General features: G+C 47.2%; 1 protein-coding gene across 1 annotated transcript in view; it reads right to left on the bottom strand.

Annotated features, from left to right (window-relative positions):
* The window catches only part of GLCE (glucuronic acid epimerase), a 66,242-nt gene extending 52,524 nt beyond the window's left edge, over positions 1-13,718 (bottom strand). The window contains exon 1 of the mRNA XM_018567412.1: positions 13,648-13,718. The gene's annotated coding sequence lies outside the window, so the exon portion shown is untranslated. The remainder of the gene's footprint in view (positions 1-13,647) is intronic.
* Positions 13,719-14,408: the final 690 nt, after the last annotated feature.

Here is a 14,408-nt window from a genome sequence, read left to right as displayed (position 1 = left end):
ACAACAGCTGGAGGGCCGAGGTTGCCTAGCCCTGTATTAGATCTTTTAGTTATGGGCACTTTTAAAGGGAATCACTCCAGTCTTTTATGGTGAGATCAGGGAATGTTTGGATGTCTTTAAGCCTCAAGATGCCCTTTCATGGGGGAGAGGGGACAAGAAAGGCCCATTTGCACCTCAGCATTTTGTTACGCATTTCCCAAAACGCGACAAAGCTCAACATGAAGAACGTCAATTTTGTTCAATGTGCCGATTTTTTGTGCCTAGCAACCATCTTCTCCCCCTAGTAACCAGCTTCCTATTGGCTAAAATAATAATGTTCAAGCCTGAAAAACATGCAGAGAAAAACAAAAACACTAACCAAAGCTTCGAAATCACCTCAAAATGCTCCAGGCTCCATTCACGCATGGCGGCAGCTTTAACCGCGTGGAAAAACGTGCAAAACTTTAACAAACGTGCTGATTCCATGTGTTTGCGGCTTTAGGCTCCGTTCACACACTAGCGGTTTTCCACGCATATTGGTACATGCAGAAACGTGCCAAGCATAAAAAAATAATCAATCAATGTACAATGTTCATACTTGGGCGTCGTCCGTGTGGTACAAAAATTCTGCAGAAAAGTCCAAGCAGGATTTTCTGTGCGTTTTCATATCGCGCGGACGTTGCCGCCCAAATGTGAACATTGGAATAAATAATGTTTTATATTTAGCGCGTTTCTGCGCGTACCACTATTGTGTGAACAGAGCCCAAGTGTGAATGAGAACTGAGGTTTCACAGGAATCGGCCGAAATCCTTAGGCTCCATTCACACAGGAGTGGTTGTCCGCACGCCGAGCCACTCTAAACAGAAAAAACAATGCGCTTTAAAGTGCATTGTTCAGACTTTTGCGCAAAATAGTTAAAGCGCGATATGGCGGATTCTGCACGTTCCCGGCTATAGCAATTGCCACAAACGAGTGGAATCCGTGCAGATTCAAAATGTTAGCGTTTTTGCAAACGCTCTATCTGAATGGAGCCTTACAGTGGGCGACCTTGCTGGCTTCACAAAAGGTGGATTACCTAATCCAAGGGGGTGGGATGAAAATTTCGGGTAAACACTGACCGCAGCCAATGCAATGGGTGCCGACTCTCAGAATACAAAAGCTGCGGTGGGACATCCGTCCATGCTGCTCTTCAGACTGAACCCAAAAAACCTTACAGTGTTTGGCCAGCTTAAGTCAGGAGGTGGACAAATTCATTTGGAATTCAGGAGCCAGCTTGTCCAATCACTTAGGCAGGAGGATTTTTTAGGGGCCAGCTCCATTGACAACTAGAGAAAACCATAAAAGTTAGGCTCCGGCTGTCATATTTAAAAGGAGCATTGGCCACCTGGCCCCTGGGATTTGTCCAGCCCTTCCCCTCTCCATAAAGCCTGCACATTCCTGTCTGTGCATGTCTGTACCATGAACTTTTGTTTGGTTACCAGATCGTGCCGGCTCTGGTAACCAGGACGTTAATGTCGGCAGCTTAACAAACTGATCACACAGAACTGAATATGCCAACTTGATGCGCGCCAGACAAGTCAAAAATGTATTGCCCTTTGACTAATGAAATTGGCAGCATTGGTGGAAAATATAAGCCGGGGGAAGTAAAGCCCAGACACAAGTGTGAAAGCACAAGGTTCACAAAGGAATTCCACTTGAAGTAGCTCTTATTTGGCTGTATTTTGGTGAGTTTATGGAGATAAAACGTAGCAGATGGACTTCAGGTGGCAACCACCATTCATTCCTGACTTTTATTGAAGCATGGGGTAATGATCAGAAGTTGTAGTAAGAGAGAGCCATGTCTGAAAGGAGATAAATACTGCATGGTGATATGGAAATCATAGATGTGGCTTAGTGGTTATAACTTTTGCCTTGCAGCACTGGAAGCCCCCGGTTGAAATCCCGGTCAGGACACCAACTACAAGGAGTTTGCATGTTGTGCTTGTGTGGGTTTTTACTGGAACTCTAGGCAGAAACAAACATTTAGGGCTTGTTCACACCATGTCCGGACCAGACCTGGATGCGTTTCTGCATATGCAGTGCGTTTTTTGATGCCTTCCTTTTTTTAGGTGTGGTCCAGTGCGCTGCATGCGATTCAGACCCGAAAAAATAGTGCACGCTGCATTTTTTTCCCAGTGGACCGAACTGACTGAACTGGTGTGAATAGAACCCATAAATATATTGGAATACATCGGTATGCGTTTCCAGTGCGTGCGGACAAAAAAACACTCTGGTCCAGAGATGGTGTGAACAAGCCCCCCACCGGTGCAGTGTGAAGAAAGCCCCACTACAAGGATAGTTTTTATTATTTCCCTTTTAACATATCACCCACTGTGCTTTTTTAAAAGGGAATGTGAGGGCCCAGTCATACCATAACCAGTGCGTTGCTGCGCGGTTCGAGCCGGGAATGCACTGGATTGCATAGATGAAGACGGGCCATGTTCTGGGGTGGGAGGGTGCGTGGCGGTTCCATTCATATCAATGGCACTGCAGACACTCTCCCCCACCCCGCAGTGCTATTGCCCGCACCAGAATGGGAGGAACAGGAATGCCCTCCGTTCTGGCGCAGTGCGATCAGAAAAAAATGCAGCTTCCAATCGCACTGCACCAGAACAGAGGACATTCCTGTACCTCGCGTTCAGGTGCGGGTGATCCCACTGTGGGGGACGGGGCGTGTCTGCGGTGCCATTGACATGAATGGCCCGCCACGTCCCCTGCCTGATCTATACGATCCAGCACGTTCCGGCCTCGTACCGCACTGGATGCACTGGACATGGTGTGACTGGGGCTTGAGAGCTACAGTCACGTGAAAAAGAAAAATCACCCTCTTTGAACTCTATGGTTTTACGTATCAGGACATAATAAAAATTATATGGTCCTTAGCAGGTCTTAGAATTAGATAAATACAACCTTGTTATGTGTGAACAAGTACAACGTTAGGCAAGACATCAGCAATAATCTTAGCGAAGCAAATGATGCTGCTCATCAATCTGGGAGGGGTTAGAAGGTCATTTCCAGTAAAGCGGCAACTAACAATTATTTTCATAATCGGTTAGCCGATTATTAACTTCGATTCATCGGATTAAAAAAAAAATAAAAAATTATCCGTCATTTATTTAAAATAAGTTACAAAGTTTACTTCAGACTAAAAATGGTATGCATATTTTTTTGAAATCGCACTGCATTGGAACGCAGAGCATTGCAGAACCATGCGTTCCAGTACAGGCCATCGCATTGCGGATGGGAGGTGAATTTGGGATTCATTGAAATGAATGGCACCGCAACGCACCTCCTGCAGCAAAATTTGTCAGGCTGAAACTAAAAAATTTTCCCACCTTTTATTTATATATATTTTTTGAATAATTGTATTCTATTAGACATTTTATTCAGTTTCTTGGATTTAAAATAATATGCATTGTAAAACTCTAAGCCAATATAATAAAATAATCAAACTTTTATTTAAAAAAAAAACAAAAAAAAAAAACAAAAAATGTTATGTCTAATTTTAGTTTATTTCATTTTATTTGTTTGCATTTCTAATTTTTATTTAACTTTTTGTTAATTTAGTCTTTTTAATTTCAGTTTATGTAAACTTTTATTTTTTTACTTTATTGCTGGGAACAATAGCCAGCCTTCTATCGGCTATTTCAAATTGCAATAGCCAATAGCAGGCTGGCTATTGCACCCACCCACTGCCTGATGTCAATCAGCAGAGGAGGGATGTGAAGGAGAAGTACGGGTGACCGTACGCGGACGCAGACAGGACGGATCCTGTCTGCGTCCGAGCACGGACACCCACAGGACGGATCCTGTCTGCGTCCGAGCACGGACACCCACAGGACGGATCCTGTCTGCGTCCGAGCACGGACACCCACAGGACGGATCCTGTCTGCGTCCGAGCACTGACACCCACAGGACGGATCCTGTCTGCGTCCGAGCACTGACACCCACAGGACGGATCCTGTCTGCGTCCGAGCACTGACACCCACAGGACGGATCCTGTCTGCGACCGAGCACAGACACCAGCACAGATGTGCAGCTCGGTGCACAGGATCAGCCCAATAGGGCCGTGCACGCCACATAGATCTGTACGGCCACACTCTATGCGGTGTGAATGAGGCTTACAGGCCTGTATACAAATAATAAAACAAGGGTCCAGCAGTGAAAGGGTTAAAGAAAGAAGCTGATTGGCCCTCATATAAAAGGACTAGCACACTATATTGGACTAAAAAGGGGGACATTTCAAACAGCCGTTTTCCGTAGTTTGCCAAAATCATTAAAAAAAACGCCACTTAAAGAAGAAACGAGGTGCTGGGCGTCCCCCATTGGCTGTGAGCGATTAGACGAGAAGGCAAAAGGCAAGGTCACAGTCTCCTGCTACTTGTGGAACGGAGGAGCTGTCAATCAAACGATGCGCGTGTCAGCGTAGCGACCTCCTTCAATTACTCAGACTACTCATTTCCATAATAGATGGCTGAAAAGCATGCTGATCGTCTCACTGCAAATGGAAGAATGAATAATTATCTCATCAACGGCACATGATACACGGCTCATTTTATGATGTTCCATCAGCCAAAATTGGGGTGAAAGGTACACTATAAAAAGTCCGTCTTACAGCGCCAGAACGGGGAGGAGGAAACCGCTAGATACACACATAAACACATACACTGAGTGGCCAGATTATGACCACCCCATCAGTACTTCGTTGGGCCGCCTCGTGACTCCACGAGATGTTGAAAGGTGATGCGAGGAATCTGACACTGCACTGTTGCCCTTCTGTTGTCTTGTACCAGTCTTGCCACTCTCCGTTCTGCCCTAACATTGACTAGTCGCTGACGGCCACAATTCGCACGCTCAGACCCAGATTTTCGGCTGACAGTCCAGTCTTTAAACACTTTAATAATGAGCCCCTCTTGAACATTTAACGAATTCTGCTGTTTTGCTGATACTCGCTCCGTGGCTCCGAGCGCCAACAATCATCCCACGCTCAAAGGCTGTTAAATCGCGTTGTTTACCCATATCTTCTGAGAAAAATCACTTCTACTGTCGTGGTAAACAACCTGCTTCCCTATTTATAATGGTCTGGCCCTCTAGCAACTTCAGCGCAAAATTATAGCTAATTTGCCTACAAACGTCAGGCGGTCATAATAATCTGGCCACTCAGTGTATATGGGAGCTGCTTTACCTGCCACAGGATTTCTGTACATCCAGTACTCATTTTTACACAGACCTGCAACATGGAACGTGGAAGGACCTGATCTTCCCCGCTGCAGTTTCACACCTAAGCGATTTATCGTGCAGCGCACAAAACAGAGATTCCCATTCAAGTTTATGGAAACAGTTCAAACTGTTGCGATTTGTCATGCGTTAGAAATCGCCTGAGCTATTTGCAGGCGGTTGTCACGCGGTTTGAGTCTCAGACATCTCTATGCATTGAAAACCGTGTGGTTTTCAAAGCAAAATGGCCCAAACATAAATGCACAACCACTGTGCGAAATCAGCTCGCAAGCGCAATCGCCTAGGTGTGAACCTAGCGCTTATTTGTAGGTCTCCTCCCCACCCCTATCCTGAGACTGGACAGTCAGCACATTGATGAGCTCATCTCTGTGATCTCTCCTCCTATCAGTATACTCCTTGCACTGCAGCACACCTAATTGGCTCTTTGCTCTGCTTCTTCTGCCCCCTCTCTGAGCTCTGCCTTGAAAGAATAAAAAATAATGATGTATTAATGATTACAGAGATGCATTCATTTGTGCTTTTATATATGCCCGGTGTTAAACTGAGAGCGCCGCAGCCGGGACGGATCCTGACAATTCTGTCTGGATCCACCCAGCTGCGTGAGTAACAGCGGGCTCTGCCTATCTAGAGGCAGAGCCCGCTGTACCCGCCCCCTCCCACGTCCGTTCCTCCAGTCAGCTCTGGAGGATTGGTGGGGTGGGGGGAATCCCTGTGGGGAGCCGTGACTTACAGTCACTGCAAGGAAACGATCGGGAAGTGAGTGGATCAGCGCCATGTTTCTGCTCACTTCCCGATCAATAGAGCCGACCTGTGACAGCTTCTTTGTCACAGGTCGGCTCTAACTATGAGGATGATTGGAAATCGCTCACCTCATAGTTCTCCTTTAATGTGGACCTTTACCTCCTTTCACTAAAAATCACATCAGCATTCAGCTCTGAGATGATGTGCATGGTCACATGTCCTAGTCACATGTGCCAGAGTTCCAGGAAGTAAAGGGAGATGGATTCATCAGCCCTTAGTAAAAATAGCCGCTGTGAAGAAAAATAAGATATGCAAAGAATACAAAGCCGGCAATTATCTAGAAGTATCTGGTTGTAGATTGTAATTACTAAACATTTCTAAAAGGTATGCTTGTTATTTTAAAGATTTGGGTAAAGTTCCTCTTTAACGTCTCCCCTTGAAGTGGGGCCGCCCCTGCACTGCAAGGGTTAGCCGCTTGTTTATACCTAGGGTAGATGTGCAAAGGACTTTTACTTCCCTGATCCCCGCTCCCGAAGGCCCCAAGACTGGCACCCCCAGCCTCTTCCACCTATGCTCAGGCAGTTGGAGGCCCACCGACACCACATACAAAGCAGGGACCATAGCCCAGAATTAAACGTGATGACACCGAGGTGCGGCCCACAAGCTGGAGACAAGGGAAGCTCCGACTGCCGGGTGAGCGGGGATCAGGTAAGTAAATGTCCTGACACAGCTCCCCTAGACCAGTTAACCCTTACAGTAGTGGAGACACACACCGCTTACTAGCACACACAAGGATGGCTCCATAGGATCCTGCAAGGGAAAGGAACCTCCCTAAAACAGGATATCAGGGCCAGTGCTCAGGGGACCAGCTGATTCTGCAGGAAAGTAGCATCCATTGTGATATTATCAGCATTACAAATGGCTTAAAAACCTTTTGACATTAAGATCACTTTATCTTGTAATTCCCTGTACAGCAGCACACGCTGGCAAAGAACAGAGAGATGACCTCATCAGACTGTTGCTGCTCCTTCACTGACCAATCACAGGCTGGGGACCTAAATCATTTCTCAATCAGGATGCCTTCTGCTTTTCTCAGTGGTGCCTTGAAATGTTTGCACAGCATCAAGCCTTTCCCTGATGTAAAGGGGGGCTTCTGATGAGAATGGGGGCTCCTGATGTAAAGAGGGACTCTGATTTAAAAGGGGGGGGTTCTGATGTGACGTGATTTGAAGTGGGAATTTTTTTACATGTGCTTCCATGGGTCCCCCCACCTGAAAATAAACAGCAGACCCCGACCTCAGATAAGTGTCTGTGTTTTGGAGGGGCCACACGTCGTTTTGTAACAGTTATTGATTTTACATATTGGACTGGGGTGCCTCAAGATTCTACAGACTTTTAAGGGCTAGTTCACACAATGCGATGCGTTTTGCCACGTTTTAACCACGATTGATGTGGGTTTTTTTTTCTTAAAATTGGATTTCAGGTGCATTTGCATGCATTTTGATGCGTTCCGGTCCAATGAAGCTAAAATAGGGCAAGCAGTATTTTTTCTGACAGCATCGGAACGGACAGAGCACCAGAAATCCCATAGGAAAGCATTGTGGTGTCTTTTGGCTGCAGCAGCCAAACTGAACGGACTGCATCTGGTGTGAACAAGCCCTAAAGGGTGCCGCTGCTCAACTCCAGCAGAGAAAAAATCTGATCACCAGGCGGGCTGTGTAAATCGAAGAAATGGATGGACAGGTAAGACAGCTCCGGTATATGTGCGTATTAAGCAATTTGTTGCGTTTATATGTAATAAACATCCTTCAAACTCTCACCAGTTTCCTGTACAGGGCAGACAGAGACGTTCCGAGTATTGTAAAATGAATGAGCTTGCATTCCTTATTTTCCCATCGTAAAACCCGGCTCCTAAACTGCATCTCTGGGCTCCTCTGCTGTGACCTCGCCTTCATCTTTCCCCCAATAAATGAAATGTCCTGTGTGCAGCTTCTGTTCATATTTACATTTCTCTAACACACACAAACCCCCATAAAACAAAAGCCCCTGTGTTCAGCCCAGTGTCCCCGGGACAAAGGAGCCTCACAACTCAGCCTATGGCAGACACGGCGATATAATATACATTGCTGTGGACCAAGGCCCTCCAACTGTGATTTAACTACAAATCCCATCATGCCACTGCCTCTGGGAATCATGCATGTAACTGTCAGTCTTGCAGTGCCTTATGTGACTTGTAGTTCCTCAACAGCTAATGGGCCAGAGTTGCCCAGCCCTGCTGTAGATGATAACAGGCCCTCTTTACCTAAACCAAAACTGCTTTTCAATAGCTAGGTCTCAGTCTCACGGCCATATGGCCCGTATGACATCGTTAATGTGCGTTTATTTCTGGCAGGGATGCACAGGTGTCTGCGATAAGCCACAGCCAGTTCTCATACATGACAGTCGCCGCTATTATACACATGTAACCGCACATCCCAGGGGTCACATGCGATTATGGACACGTGAACGGCCCTTGAGGCCCTGCTGGAGAAAAATGCAGATTCTTGGTGGTGAACGGACCAAACCGGACATGTGAATGAGGCCATAAAGAACTGTGAATGGATGACTCAGCTGTGTGGGCGCAGTCACACCGAATTCAAAATACACCAGGAGCCTGCGGGGAGAAAAGAAAACCTGCAATTCATGTATGTGGGGTGCCAATGTGACCATGGCCTTTAAAGAATAAGTGCATTTTAAGACAAAGTGCACTTCTTCTTTTGCCCCCTTTCCCCCCCGACCTAAATGAGCCCATTCACCCCCTCCACAGATGCGTTCTTACTGAGATCTGGCAACCTCTGGCGCTGAAGTTCTCTCGCTGCTAGCTGCACCTCTGCAGTAAAACCTCATAAGTCTATGGGGCTCATCCCCTCCATCTCTGGCCAGTAGAAGAGCCCCATGGAAGTTTTAGAGCAACTTTAGAGATTTCAAATGCCAATCATTTATAAATAGACCCTTTGGCATCCATGCGTTGAGCTGCGTTGTTCAACCCCTGGTGTGAACAAGCCCTTAGATCAGGGGAGGGCAATCTCCGACCCTCCGGCTGTGGTGACACTACAAATCCCATCATGTATCCGTCTCTGGAAGTCATGCCTGAGGCTCTGAGAATCTTGCAATGCCTCACGGGATCTGTAGTTCCACCACAGCTGGAGGGCCGGAGATTGCCCACCCCTGGTCTAAGGGCTTGTTCACACCAGGTGCATCAAGCTGGGTTGAACAACGCAGCTCAATGCAAGGGCACCAAAGGGTCTATTTATAAAAAGTTGCCCACCCCTGTCTTAAAGGGCAGCGCTCACAACCAAAATAAATGATAATGCAGTTGAACTCCCTTAAAAATAATGAAATGCATTTTTGTTTTTTTTAAGAGGTAAGTATTTATTAGTTTTGAAACACACAACATTCAACAAACATCACAACAAAGTGAATAGCATCACAGTACAGCATTACAACATTCGGTACGAGACATTACAAAATGTTCCCTCCAACTCTGATACATGGCTCAACCAGAACCTGAAGGGATCATGTCCTCAACCCCATCTTTTCCCGCCCATAGACTCCCACAGGTATGAAATGCATTTTTAGATATAAAAGCAGAAGTCTCTAAATTTGATATCAGCACCCCTGCATACTTTGCACAGAGGCCTGGTAGACGGAAGACCAGTGCCCGGAGCCAACTGTGCCAGCACAACGAGTGACCAGAGCTGATGACTTATCAGAGCATTGTGCTTCATTGTCCAATCACAAGGCTGCAGGTGAGGCGGTGACACCACTATACTCCTCAAATCTAACAGAGACAGCAGTGTCACCGTCCATACTGTGCTGTCTGGTAGAGGTGTATAAGTCATAAAAGTGGCTGCATAGAATTACCAATTCACATTTGTGCATTTCAATGGTGTATATAGATATCTGCCTGGATAACATTACCGGATCTGGGCTCTGTTTTATAGCTCTTCTTGTGAAAGTGTTAAAAATATCACTTTTAAGGCCAGGCTTCATGTTCTACCCATATTTAGGGATTATACAGTCACAGCCCAGTACCTGCCGCTTCTCCCTGCAGCATCTTGTCCGCGTTTAAATTCGGAGTGGCGTGGTGCGGCCTGCACAGCCCAGTCATTCATTCACAGATCCATCGACAGGATCTGTGACTGAAAATACTACAACTCCCATCTGCTAGCATGTCAGAGAGACTCTTAGACCCTACTGGACTACATCTGCAGTGACACCAAGGTACATCTAGTCCAACTTCCTCCAGTCTCATATCTGTATCTTGGTAGAGACCAGGGGCTGGAGGAATAGTCTGTAGGAGTCTGGGCACTGCACCCATAACATTTCCCCCTTTCACCTGGCAAACCTGCAAAATCTTCCCGTCCATTCACGTCCACCCAGATCCACCCAGCTGCGTGAGTGACAGCGGGCTCTGCCTATCTAGAGGCAGATCCAGCTGTGCCCGCCCCCCTCCTCCACTCAGCAATGGAGGATCTAAGAGGGGAGGGGGGAATCCCTGTGGGGTGAGATGACTGACAGTCACCATTCTCTGCAGGGAGAGGATCAGGAAGTGAGTGGGTCAGCTGCATGTTTCTGCTCACTTCCCGATCTATTGAGAAGACATGTGACAGCTTCTTTGTCCCAGATCGGCTCTGACTGGAAATCACTCACCTCATAGTTCTACTTTAGGTGTGGTATACACCGTTAGAATTTCGGGAACATTTGTTCAACTTTCTAATCCTTAATATGGTCAAATAGACGATCTATTTCGACCGCAGTGACAAAGAAACTCGAAGGAAAATTTTTGTCATTTGAAGAAATTCCAACGGCGAATGCGGTTTTTATTCGGGAAACTCCATTCATCCCAAAAAAAGAATGTTTTCTTATATGTACATCTGCCCGTGTATACCCTTTTTTATATGTACATCTGCCCGTGTATACCCTACATAACTGTAATGTCACAGTGGTCATGCTGGTGGTGGTGGGGGGGTCTTATTTTGCCGTTATACATACTTTGAGGGCTTATTCACACCAGAAGCTCTACTCAACCACACGGCTGCTGCTGGGCATGTGCCAGGGCAGTGCTGATGCGCTCGATGGAGACACATTACACTGCTCATTTTCTCTGTTACAACTTTATTGAAATATCACAAGTGACATCTCATTATGTTCTATGGGCACACCACGGTGCAATGCGGTTGTGCCACGTCTCACGGCGGTGCGAGTACTGCATGCCATTCTCTTTGTAAGTGCACCCCACAGGAGCGCAGTGTGTGAACTGTCACAATCCATAACCAGGCAAATTGCCTAGTCTTGCTCTGTGGAAAAACAGCCGGCCCAGCCTGAACGCACATGGTGTGAACCAAGCCTGAAGCAGTCAGAAAACACTCCTCTCATACTCGGAGGACAGCTGGGGGCAAGTCTTGTGAAAACAAGTCCGATCAGAACCAGTTTATGTATCTGATTCCTTATACATGGAGCAAGTTATAACAAGTGCCGATCTGATACAAGACCAACACTCCCGCCTGCTGTGATATCTGTACAACCCTTAATGTGATAAGCCTACACAATGTATCACAATTCCCATATATATCCAGAAACAATGAAGTGTGTGCAATATAAAGTTGTGTCAGATTTCACTTATACATTTCTGGATCTCCAGCACAAACCGCGCTGCTTGTGCTCTATACAGAACCGTAGAGTGTCCGCGGAATAAAGACACCACAAAGTATCCTGGGGAACATGCAAAGACGGGAGTTACCCCGAGGCCTATTCACAATATAGCGTCATGCTAAATGCATGTAATTAGAAAACACTGTGGGATAGAGCACAAACACTGCGTGCTAGGTGTTGATTCTCCCAACGCACCTAAGGACAGCAGTGCTCAGTAGCGCAACAATGTGTGTTGCGTTGCCATGTTGTTAAAATAAGAATATTAAAGCATGCGCTACTTTTTCTTTTCACCGCATGGCAACACAATACACATTGTTATGCTGCTGCATGAATACTGTGCGTTTAGCGCACATCTATAGTGGGAATCGGCATACCCTGTAAGATTCCCCCCATCCACCTTAGACAGCATCTGTGAGGAACCTCTGAGGGCTTTAGGCCGCATTCACACTTGCTGCATGTATTCATAAAAAAGCATGCCACACTTGCAGAGGAATTATTATTAATGGCACCCCAAATGCAGCAAGCAAGACACACATTTTGGCAAATGCACAATCATACAAAAAAAAATTCCAAGCAGAGTTTTCTTTCCCTGCGTTTGTTGTGCACAGGGCAGCCCACTGAAATGAACAGTCTGCATTACGCTGACGCAGTAAAACACGCAAAGTCGCTACATGTGTCCACACACATAGCAAGTGTGCATTGGGGGGCTGTGCCGAGGTACGCATAAGGAGCATCCCAATATCACACCTGATAGACCTGCAGCAACTAAAAACCTGGGGACAAATCACCCCATTGTGCAATATCTCCCCAGCGGGGAGAGATCGCCAAAACTCTGACATACGAATATAATCCCAAAACTGTCAACTCTTTCCCCACACACAGCAATCAACTGATGGATCCAGGGGAACACAACGATTCTCTCTTCATCAGCTTCCCAGCTCCAAAGTTGTCTCTGCCAGGCTGACAGCCATACAGGTATACCCATCCCCCTCCATGTCATGGCAGGAAACTGAGCCCAAATATCAAGAAGTCACGTACACTCCATACAGCATATAGACCTTAACGGGAGATTGGTGCTTGAAGTGACAACACAGATGGAGCTGTGTCTGATACAGTCCATAACAGAAGTCACCAGCACTCGAGGATACGTGCAAATAGTATGACACGTGACAATTCAATAAAAAAAAGTGCCTATACTTCTTGTACGTATCCTCGAGTGCTGGTGAAACTAACCCCAACAGCCAGGATCACCAAAGATGTACACACCAAAATATCACCAGCACCCCCTTTACCCATCACTACCAGATTACTGCATCATCATATTCCATCTGCACCCCTCTCCTACTGGACCCATTTCCCAAATGTCTGATCTCTGCAACCGCCCCCCACCCCGAGTCAGAAGAAGATTGTAGGAGCTCTATAGAATTACCGTCTGGGGTCCCCAACTAGCCCCCCTGACAGATCGCTCGGACACAGCCCGGTGATCGCAGCCCCGGACACAGCCCGGTGATCGCAGCCCCGGACACCACATGATATGAAGGGACTCACAGCTCCCCCGCCGGCTGGCAGCATAACAACCTGTGGAGCGGCGGAGAGCGCTGACACTGTCACACACACAGAGTCCTCCCTCATATTACACTAATCTCAGGGTAAGGAACGCTCGGCACACACGACAGCCGGAGCTCCTATCTACACCGGGCACTGACTCTACACCCCCATACCGACCCCTCTCCTCCACCACCACCCAATCCGGTACCCGACCACTCCACCACATCCTACCCCGCACAACACACCTCCGTCCCGGAGCCGGTCCTCTCTCTGCGCCGGGTTCGCCTCCCTCTGGAGCTCCTATCTACACCGGGCACTGACTCTACACCCCCATACCGACCCCTCTCCTCCACCACCACCCAATCCGGTACCCGACCACTCCACCACATCCTACCCCGCACAACACACCTCCGTCCCGGAGCCGGTCCTCTCTCTGCGCCGGGTTCGCCTCCCTCTCTCGGGCCTCGGATCCCAGAAGAAACCGCCGGCCAATCAGAGAACCGTCCGCCTGCCACAAAGGGCGGTACGACCAATCAACTGATGAACGAAGGAGGACCGGCAGCCAATGGACAACTGTTATCGTCATTCACGTGGGTTTCTCACCTACGAGATCAGCGAATCAGAAGGCGACAATGACACCTCCTAGGGACGCTAAGTGCAAGTCCCACCCCCTGCTGCTGGGGCTGTGACCAGAGCGAGGCTTGGTCCACAAACCGGGATCATGTGTTGTCTATGAGCGGCACAGGGACAGCCGGTGTGTGGTATCTGCTCCCAGGCCTACTGGGCTCGTATTTGGGATGCTGTTGAGCTCTGAGTTGCCATTTGTTTTACATCAACGTGTATAAAATTGAAAAGTATGCAAATACTTGTGTACGGGCAGCAAATAAGTATTATGGGGCCCAACAGCGATGTTTTGAGGACCCCCACCTTGATTAGCTCTCCCTGTAGTGACTGTGACAAAATATGTAATTGAGCCCAACATAAACGGATCTGTTTATAAAAACAATGCTGGGCCCTTATCCCGACAATACTCATTAACATTTGTTTTTGGTGAATAATGCCAAAGACTAATTCTCCTAATAACATTTTTCCAGAATGTAGTGTGTTGTCATACTTTATAGCCAGTTGATGGAGCTTTTCCCAGTCTGAAAGTAGTATGTAATATTACC

Source organism: Nanorana parkeri, unplaced genomic scaffold (genome assembly GCF_000935625.1).
Source record: "Nanorana parkeri isolate BGI_ZX_2015 unplaced genomic scaffold, ASM93562v1 scaffold1043, whole genome shotgun sequence".
Taxonomy (NCBI): Eukaryota; Metazoa; Chordata; class Amphibia; order Anura; family Dicroglossidae; genus Nanorana; species Nanorana parkeri.
Note: the sequence above shows the minus strand (reverse complement) of the source record. Positions and strands in the feature narration are given on the sequence as shown.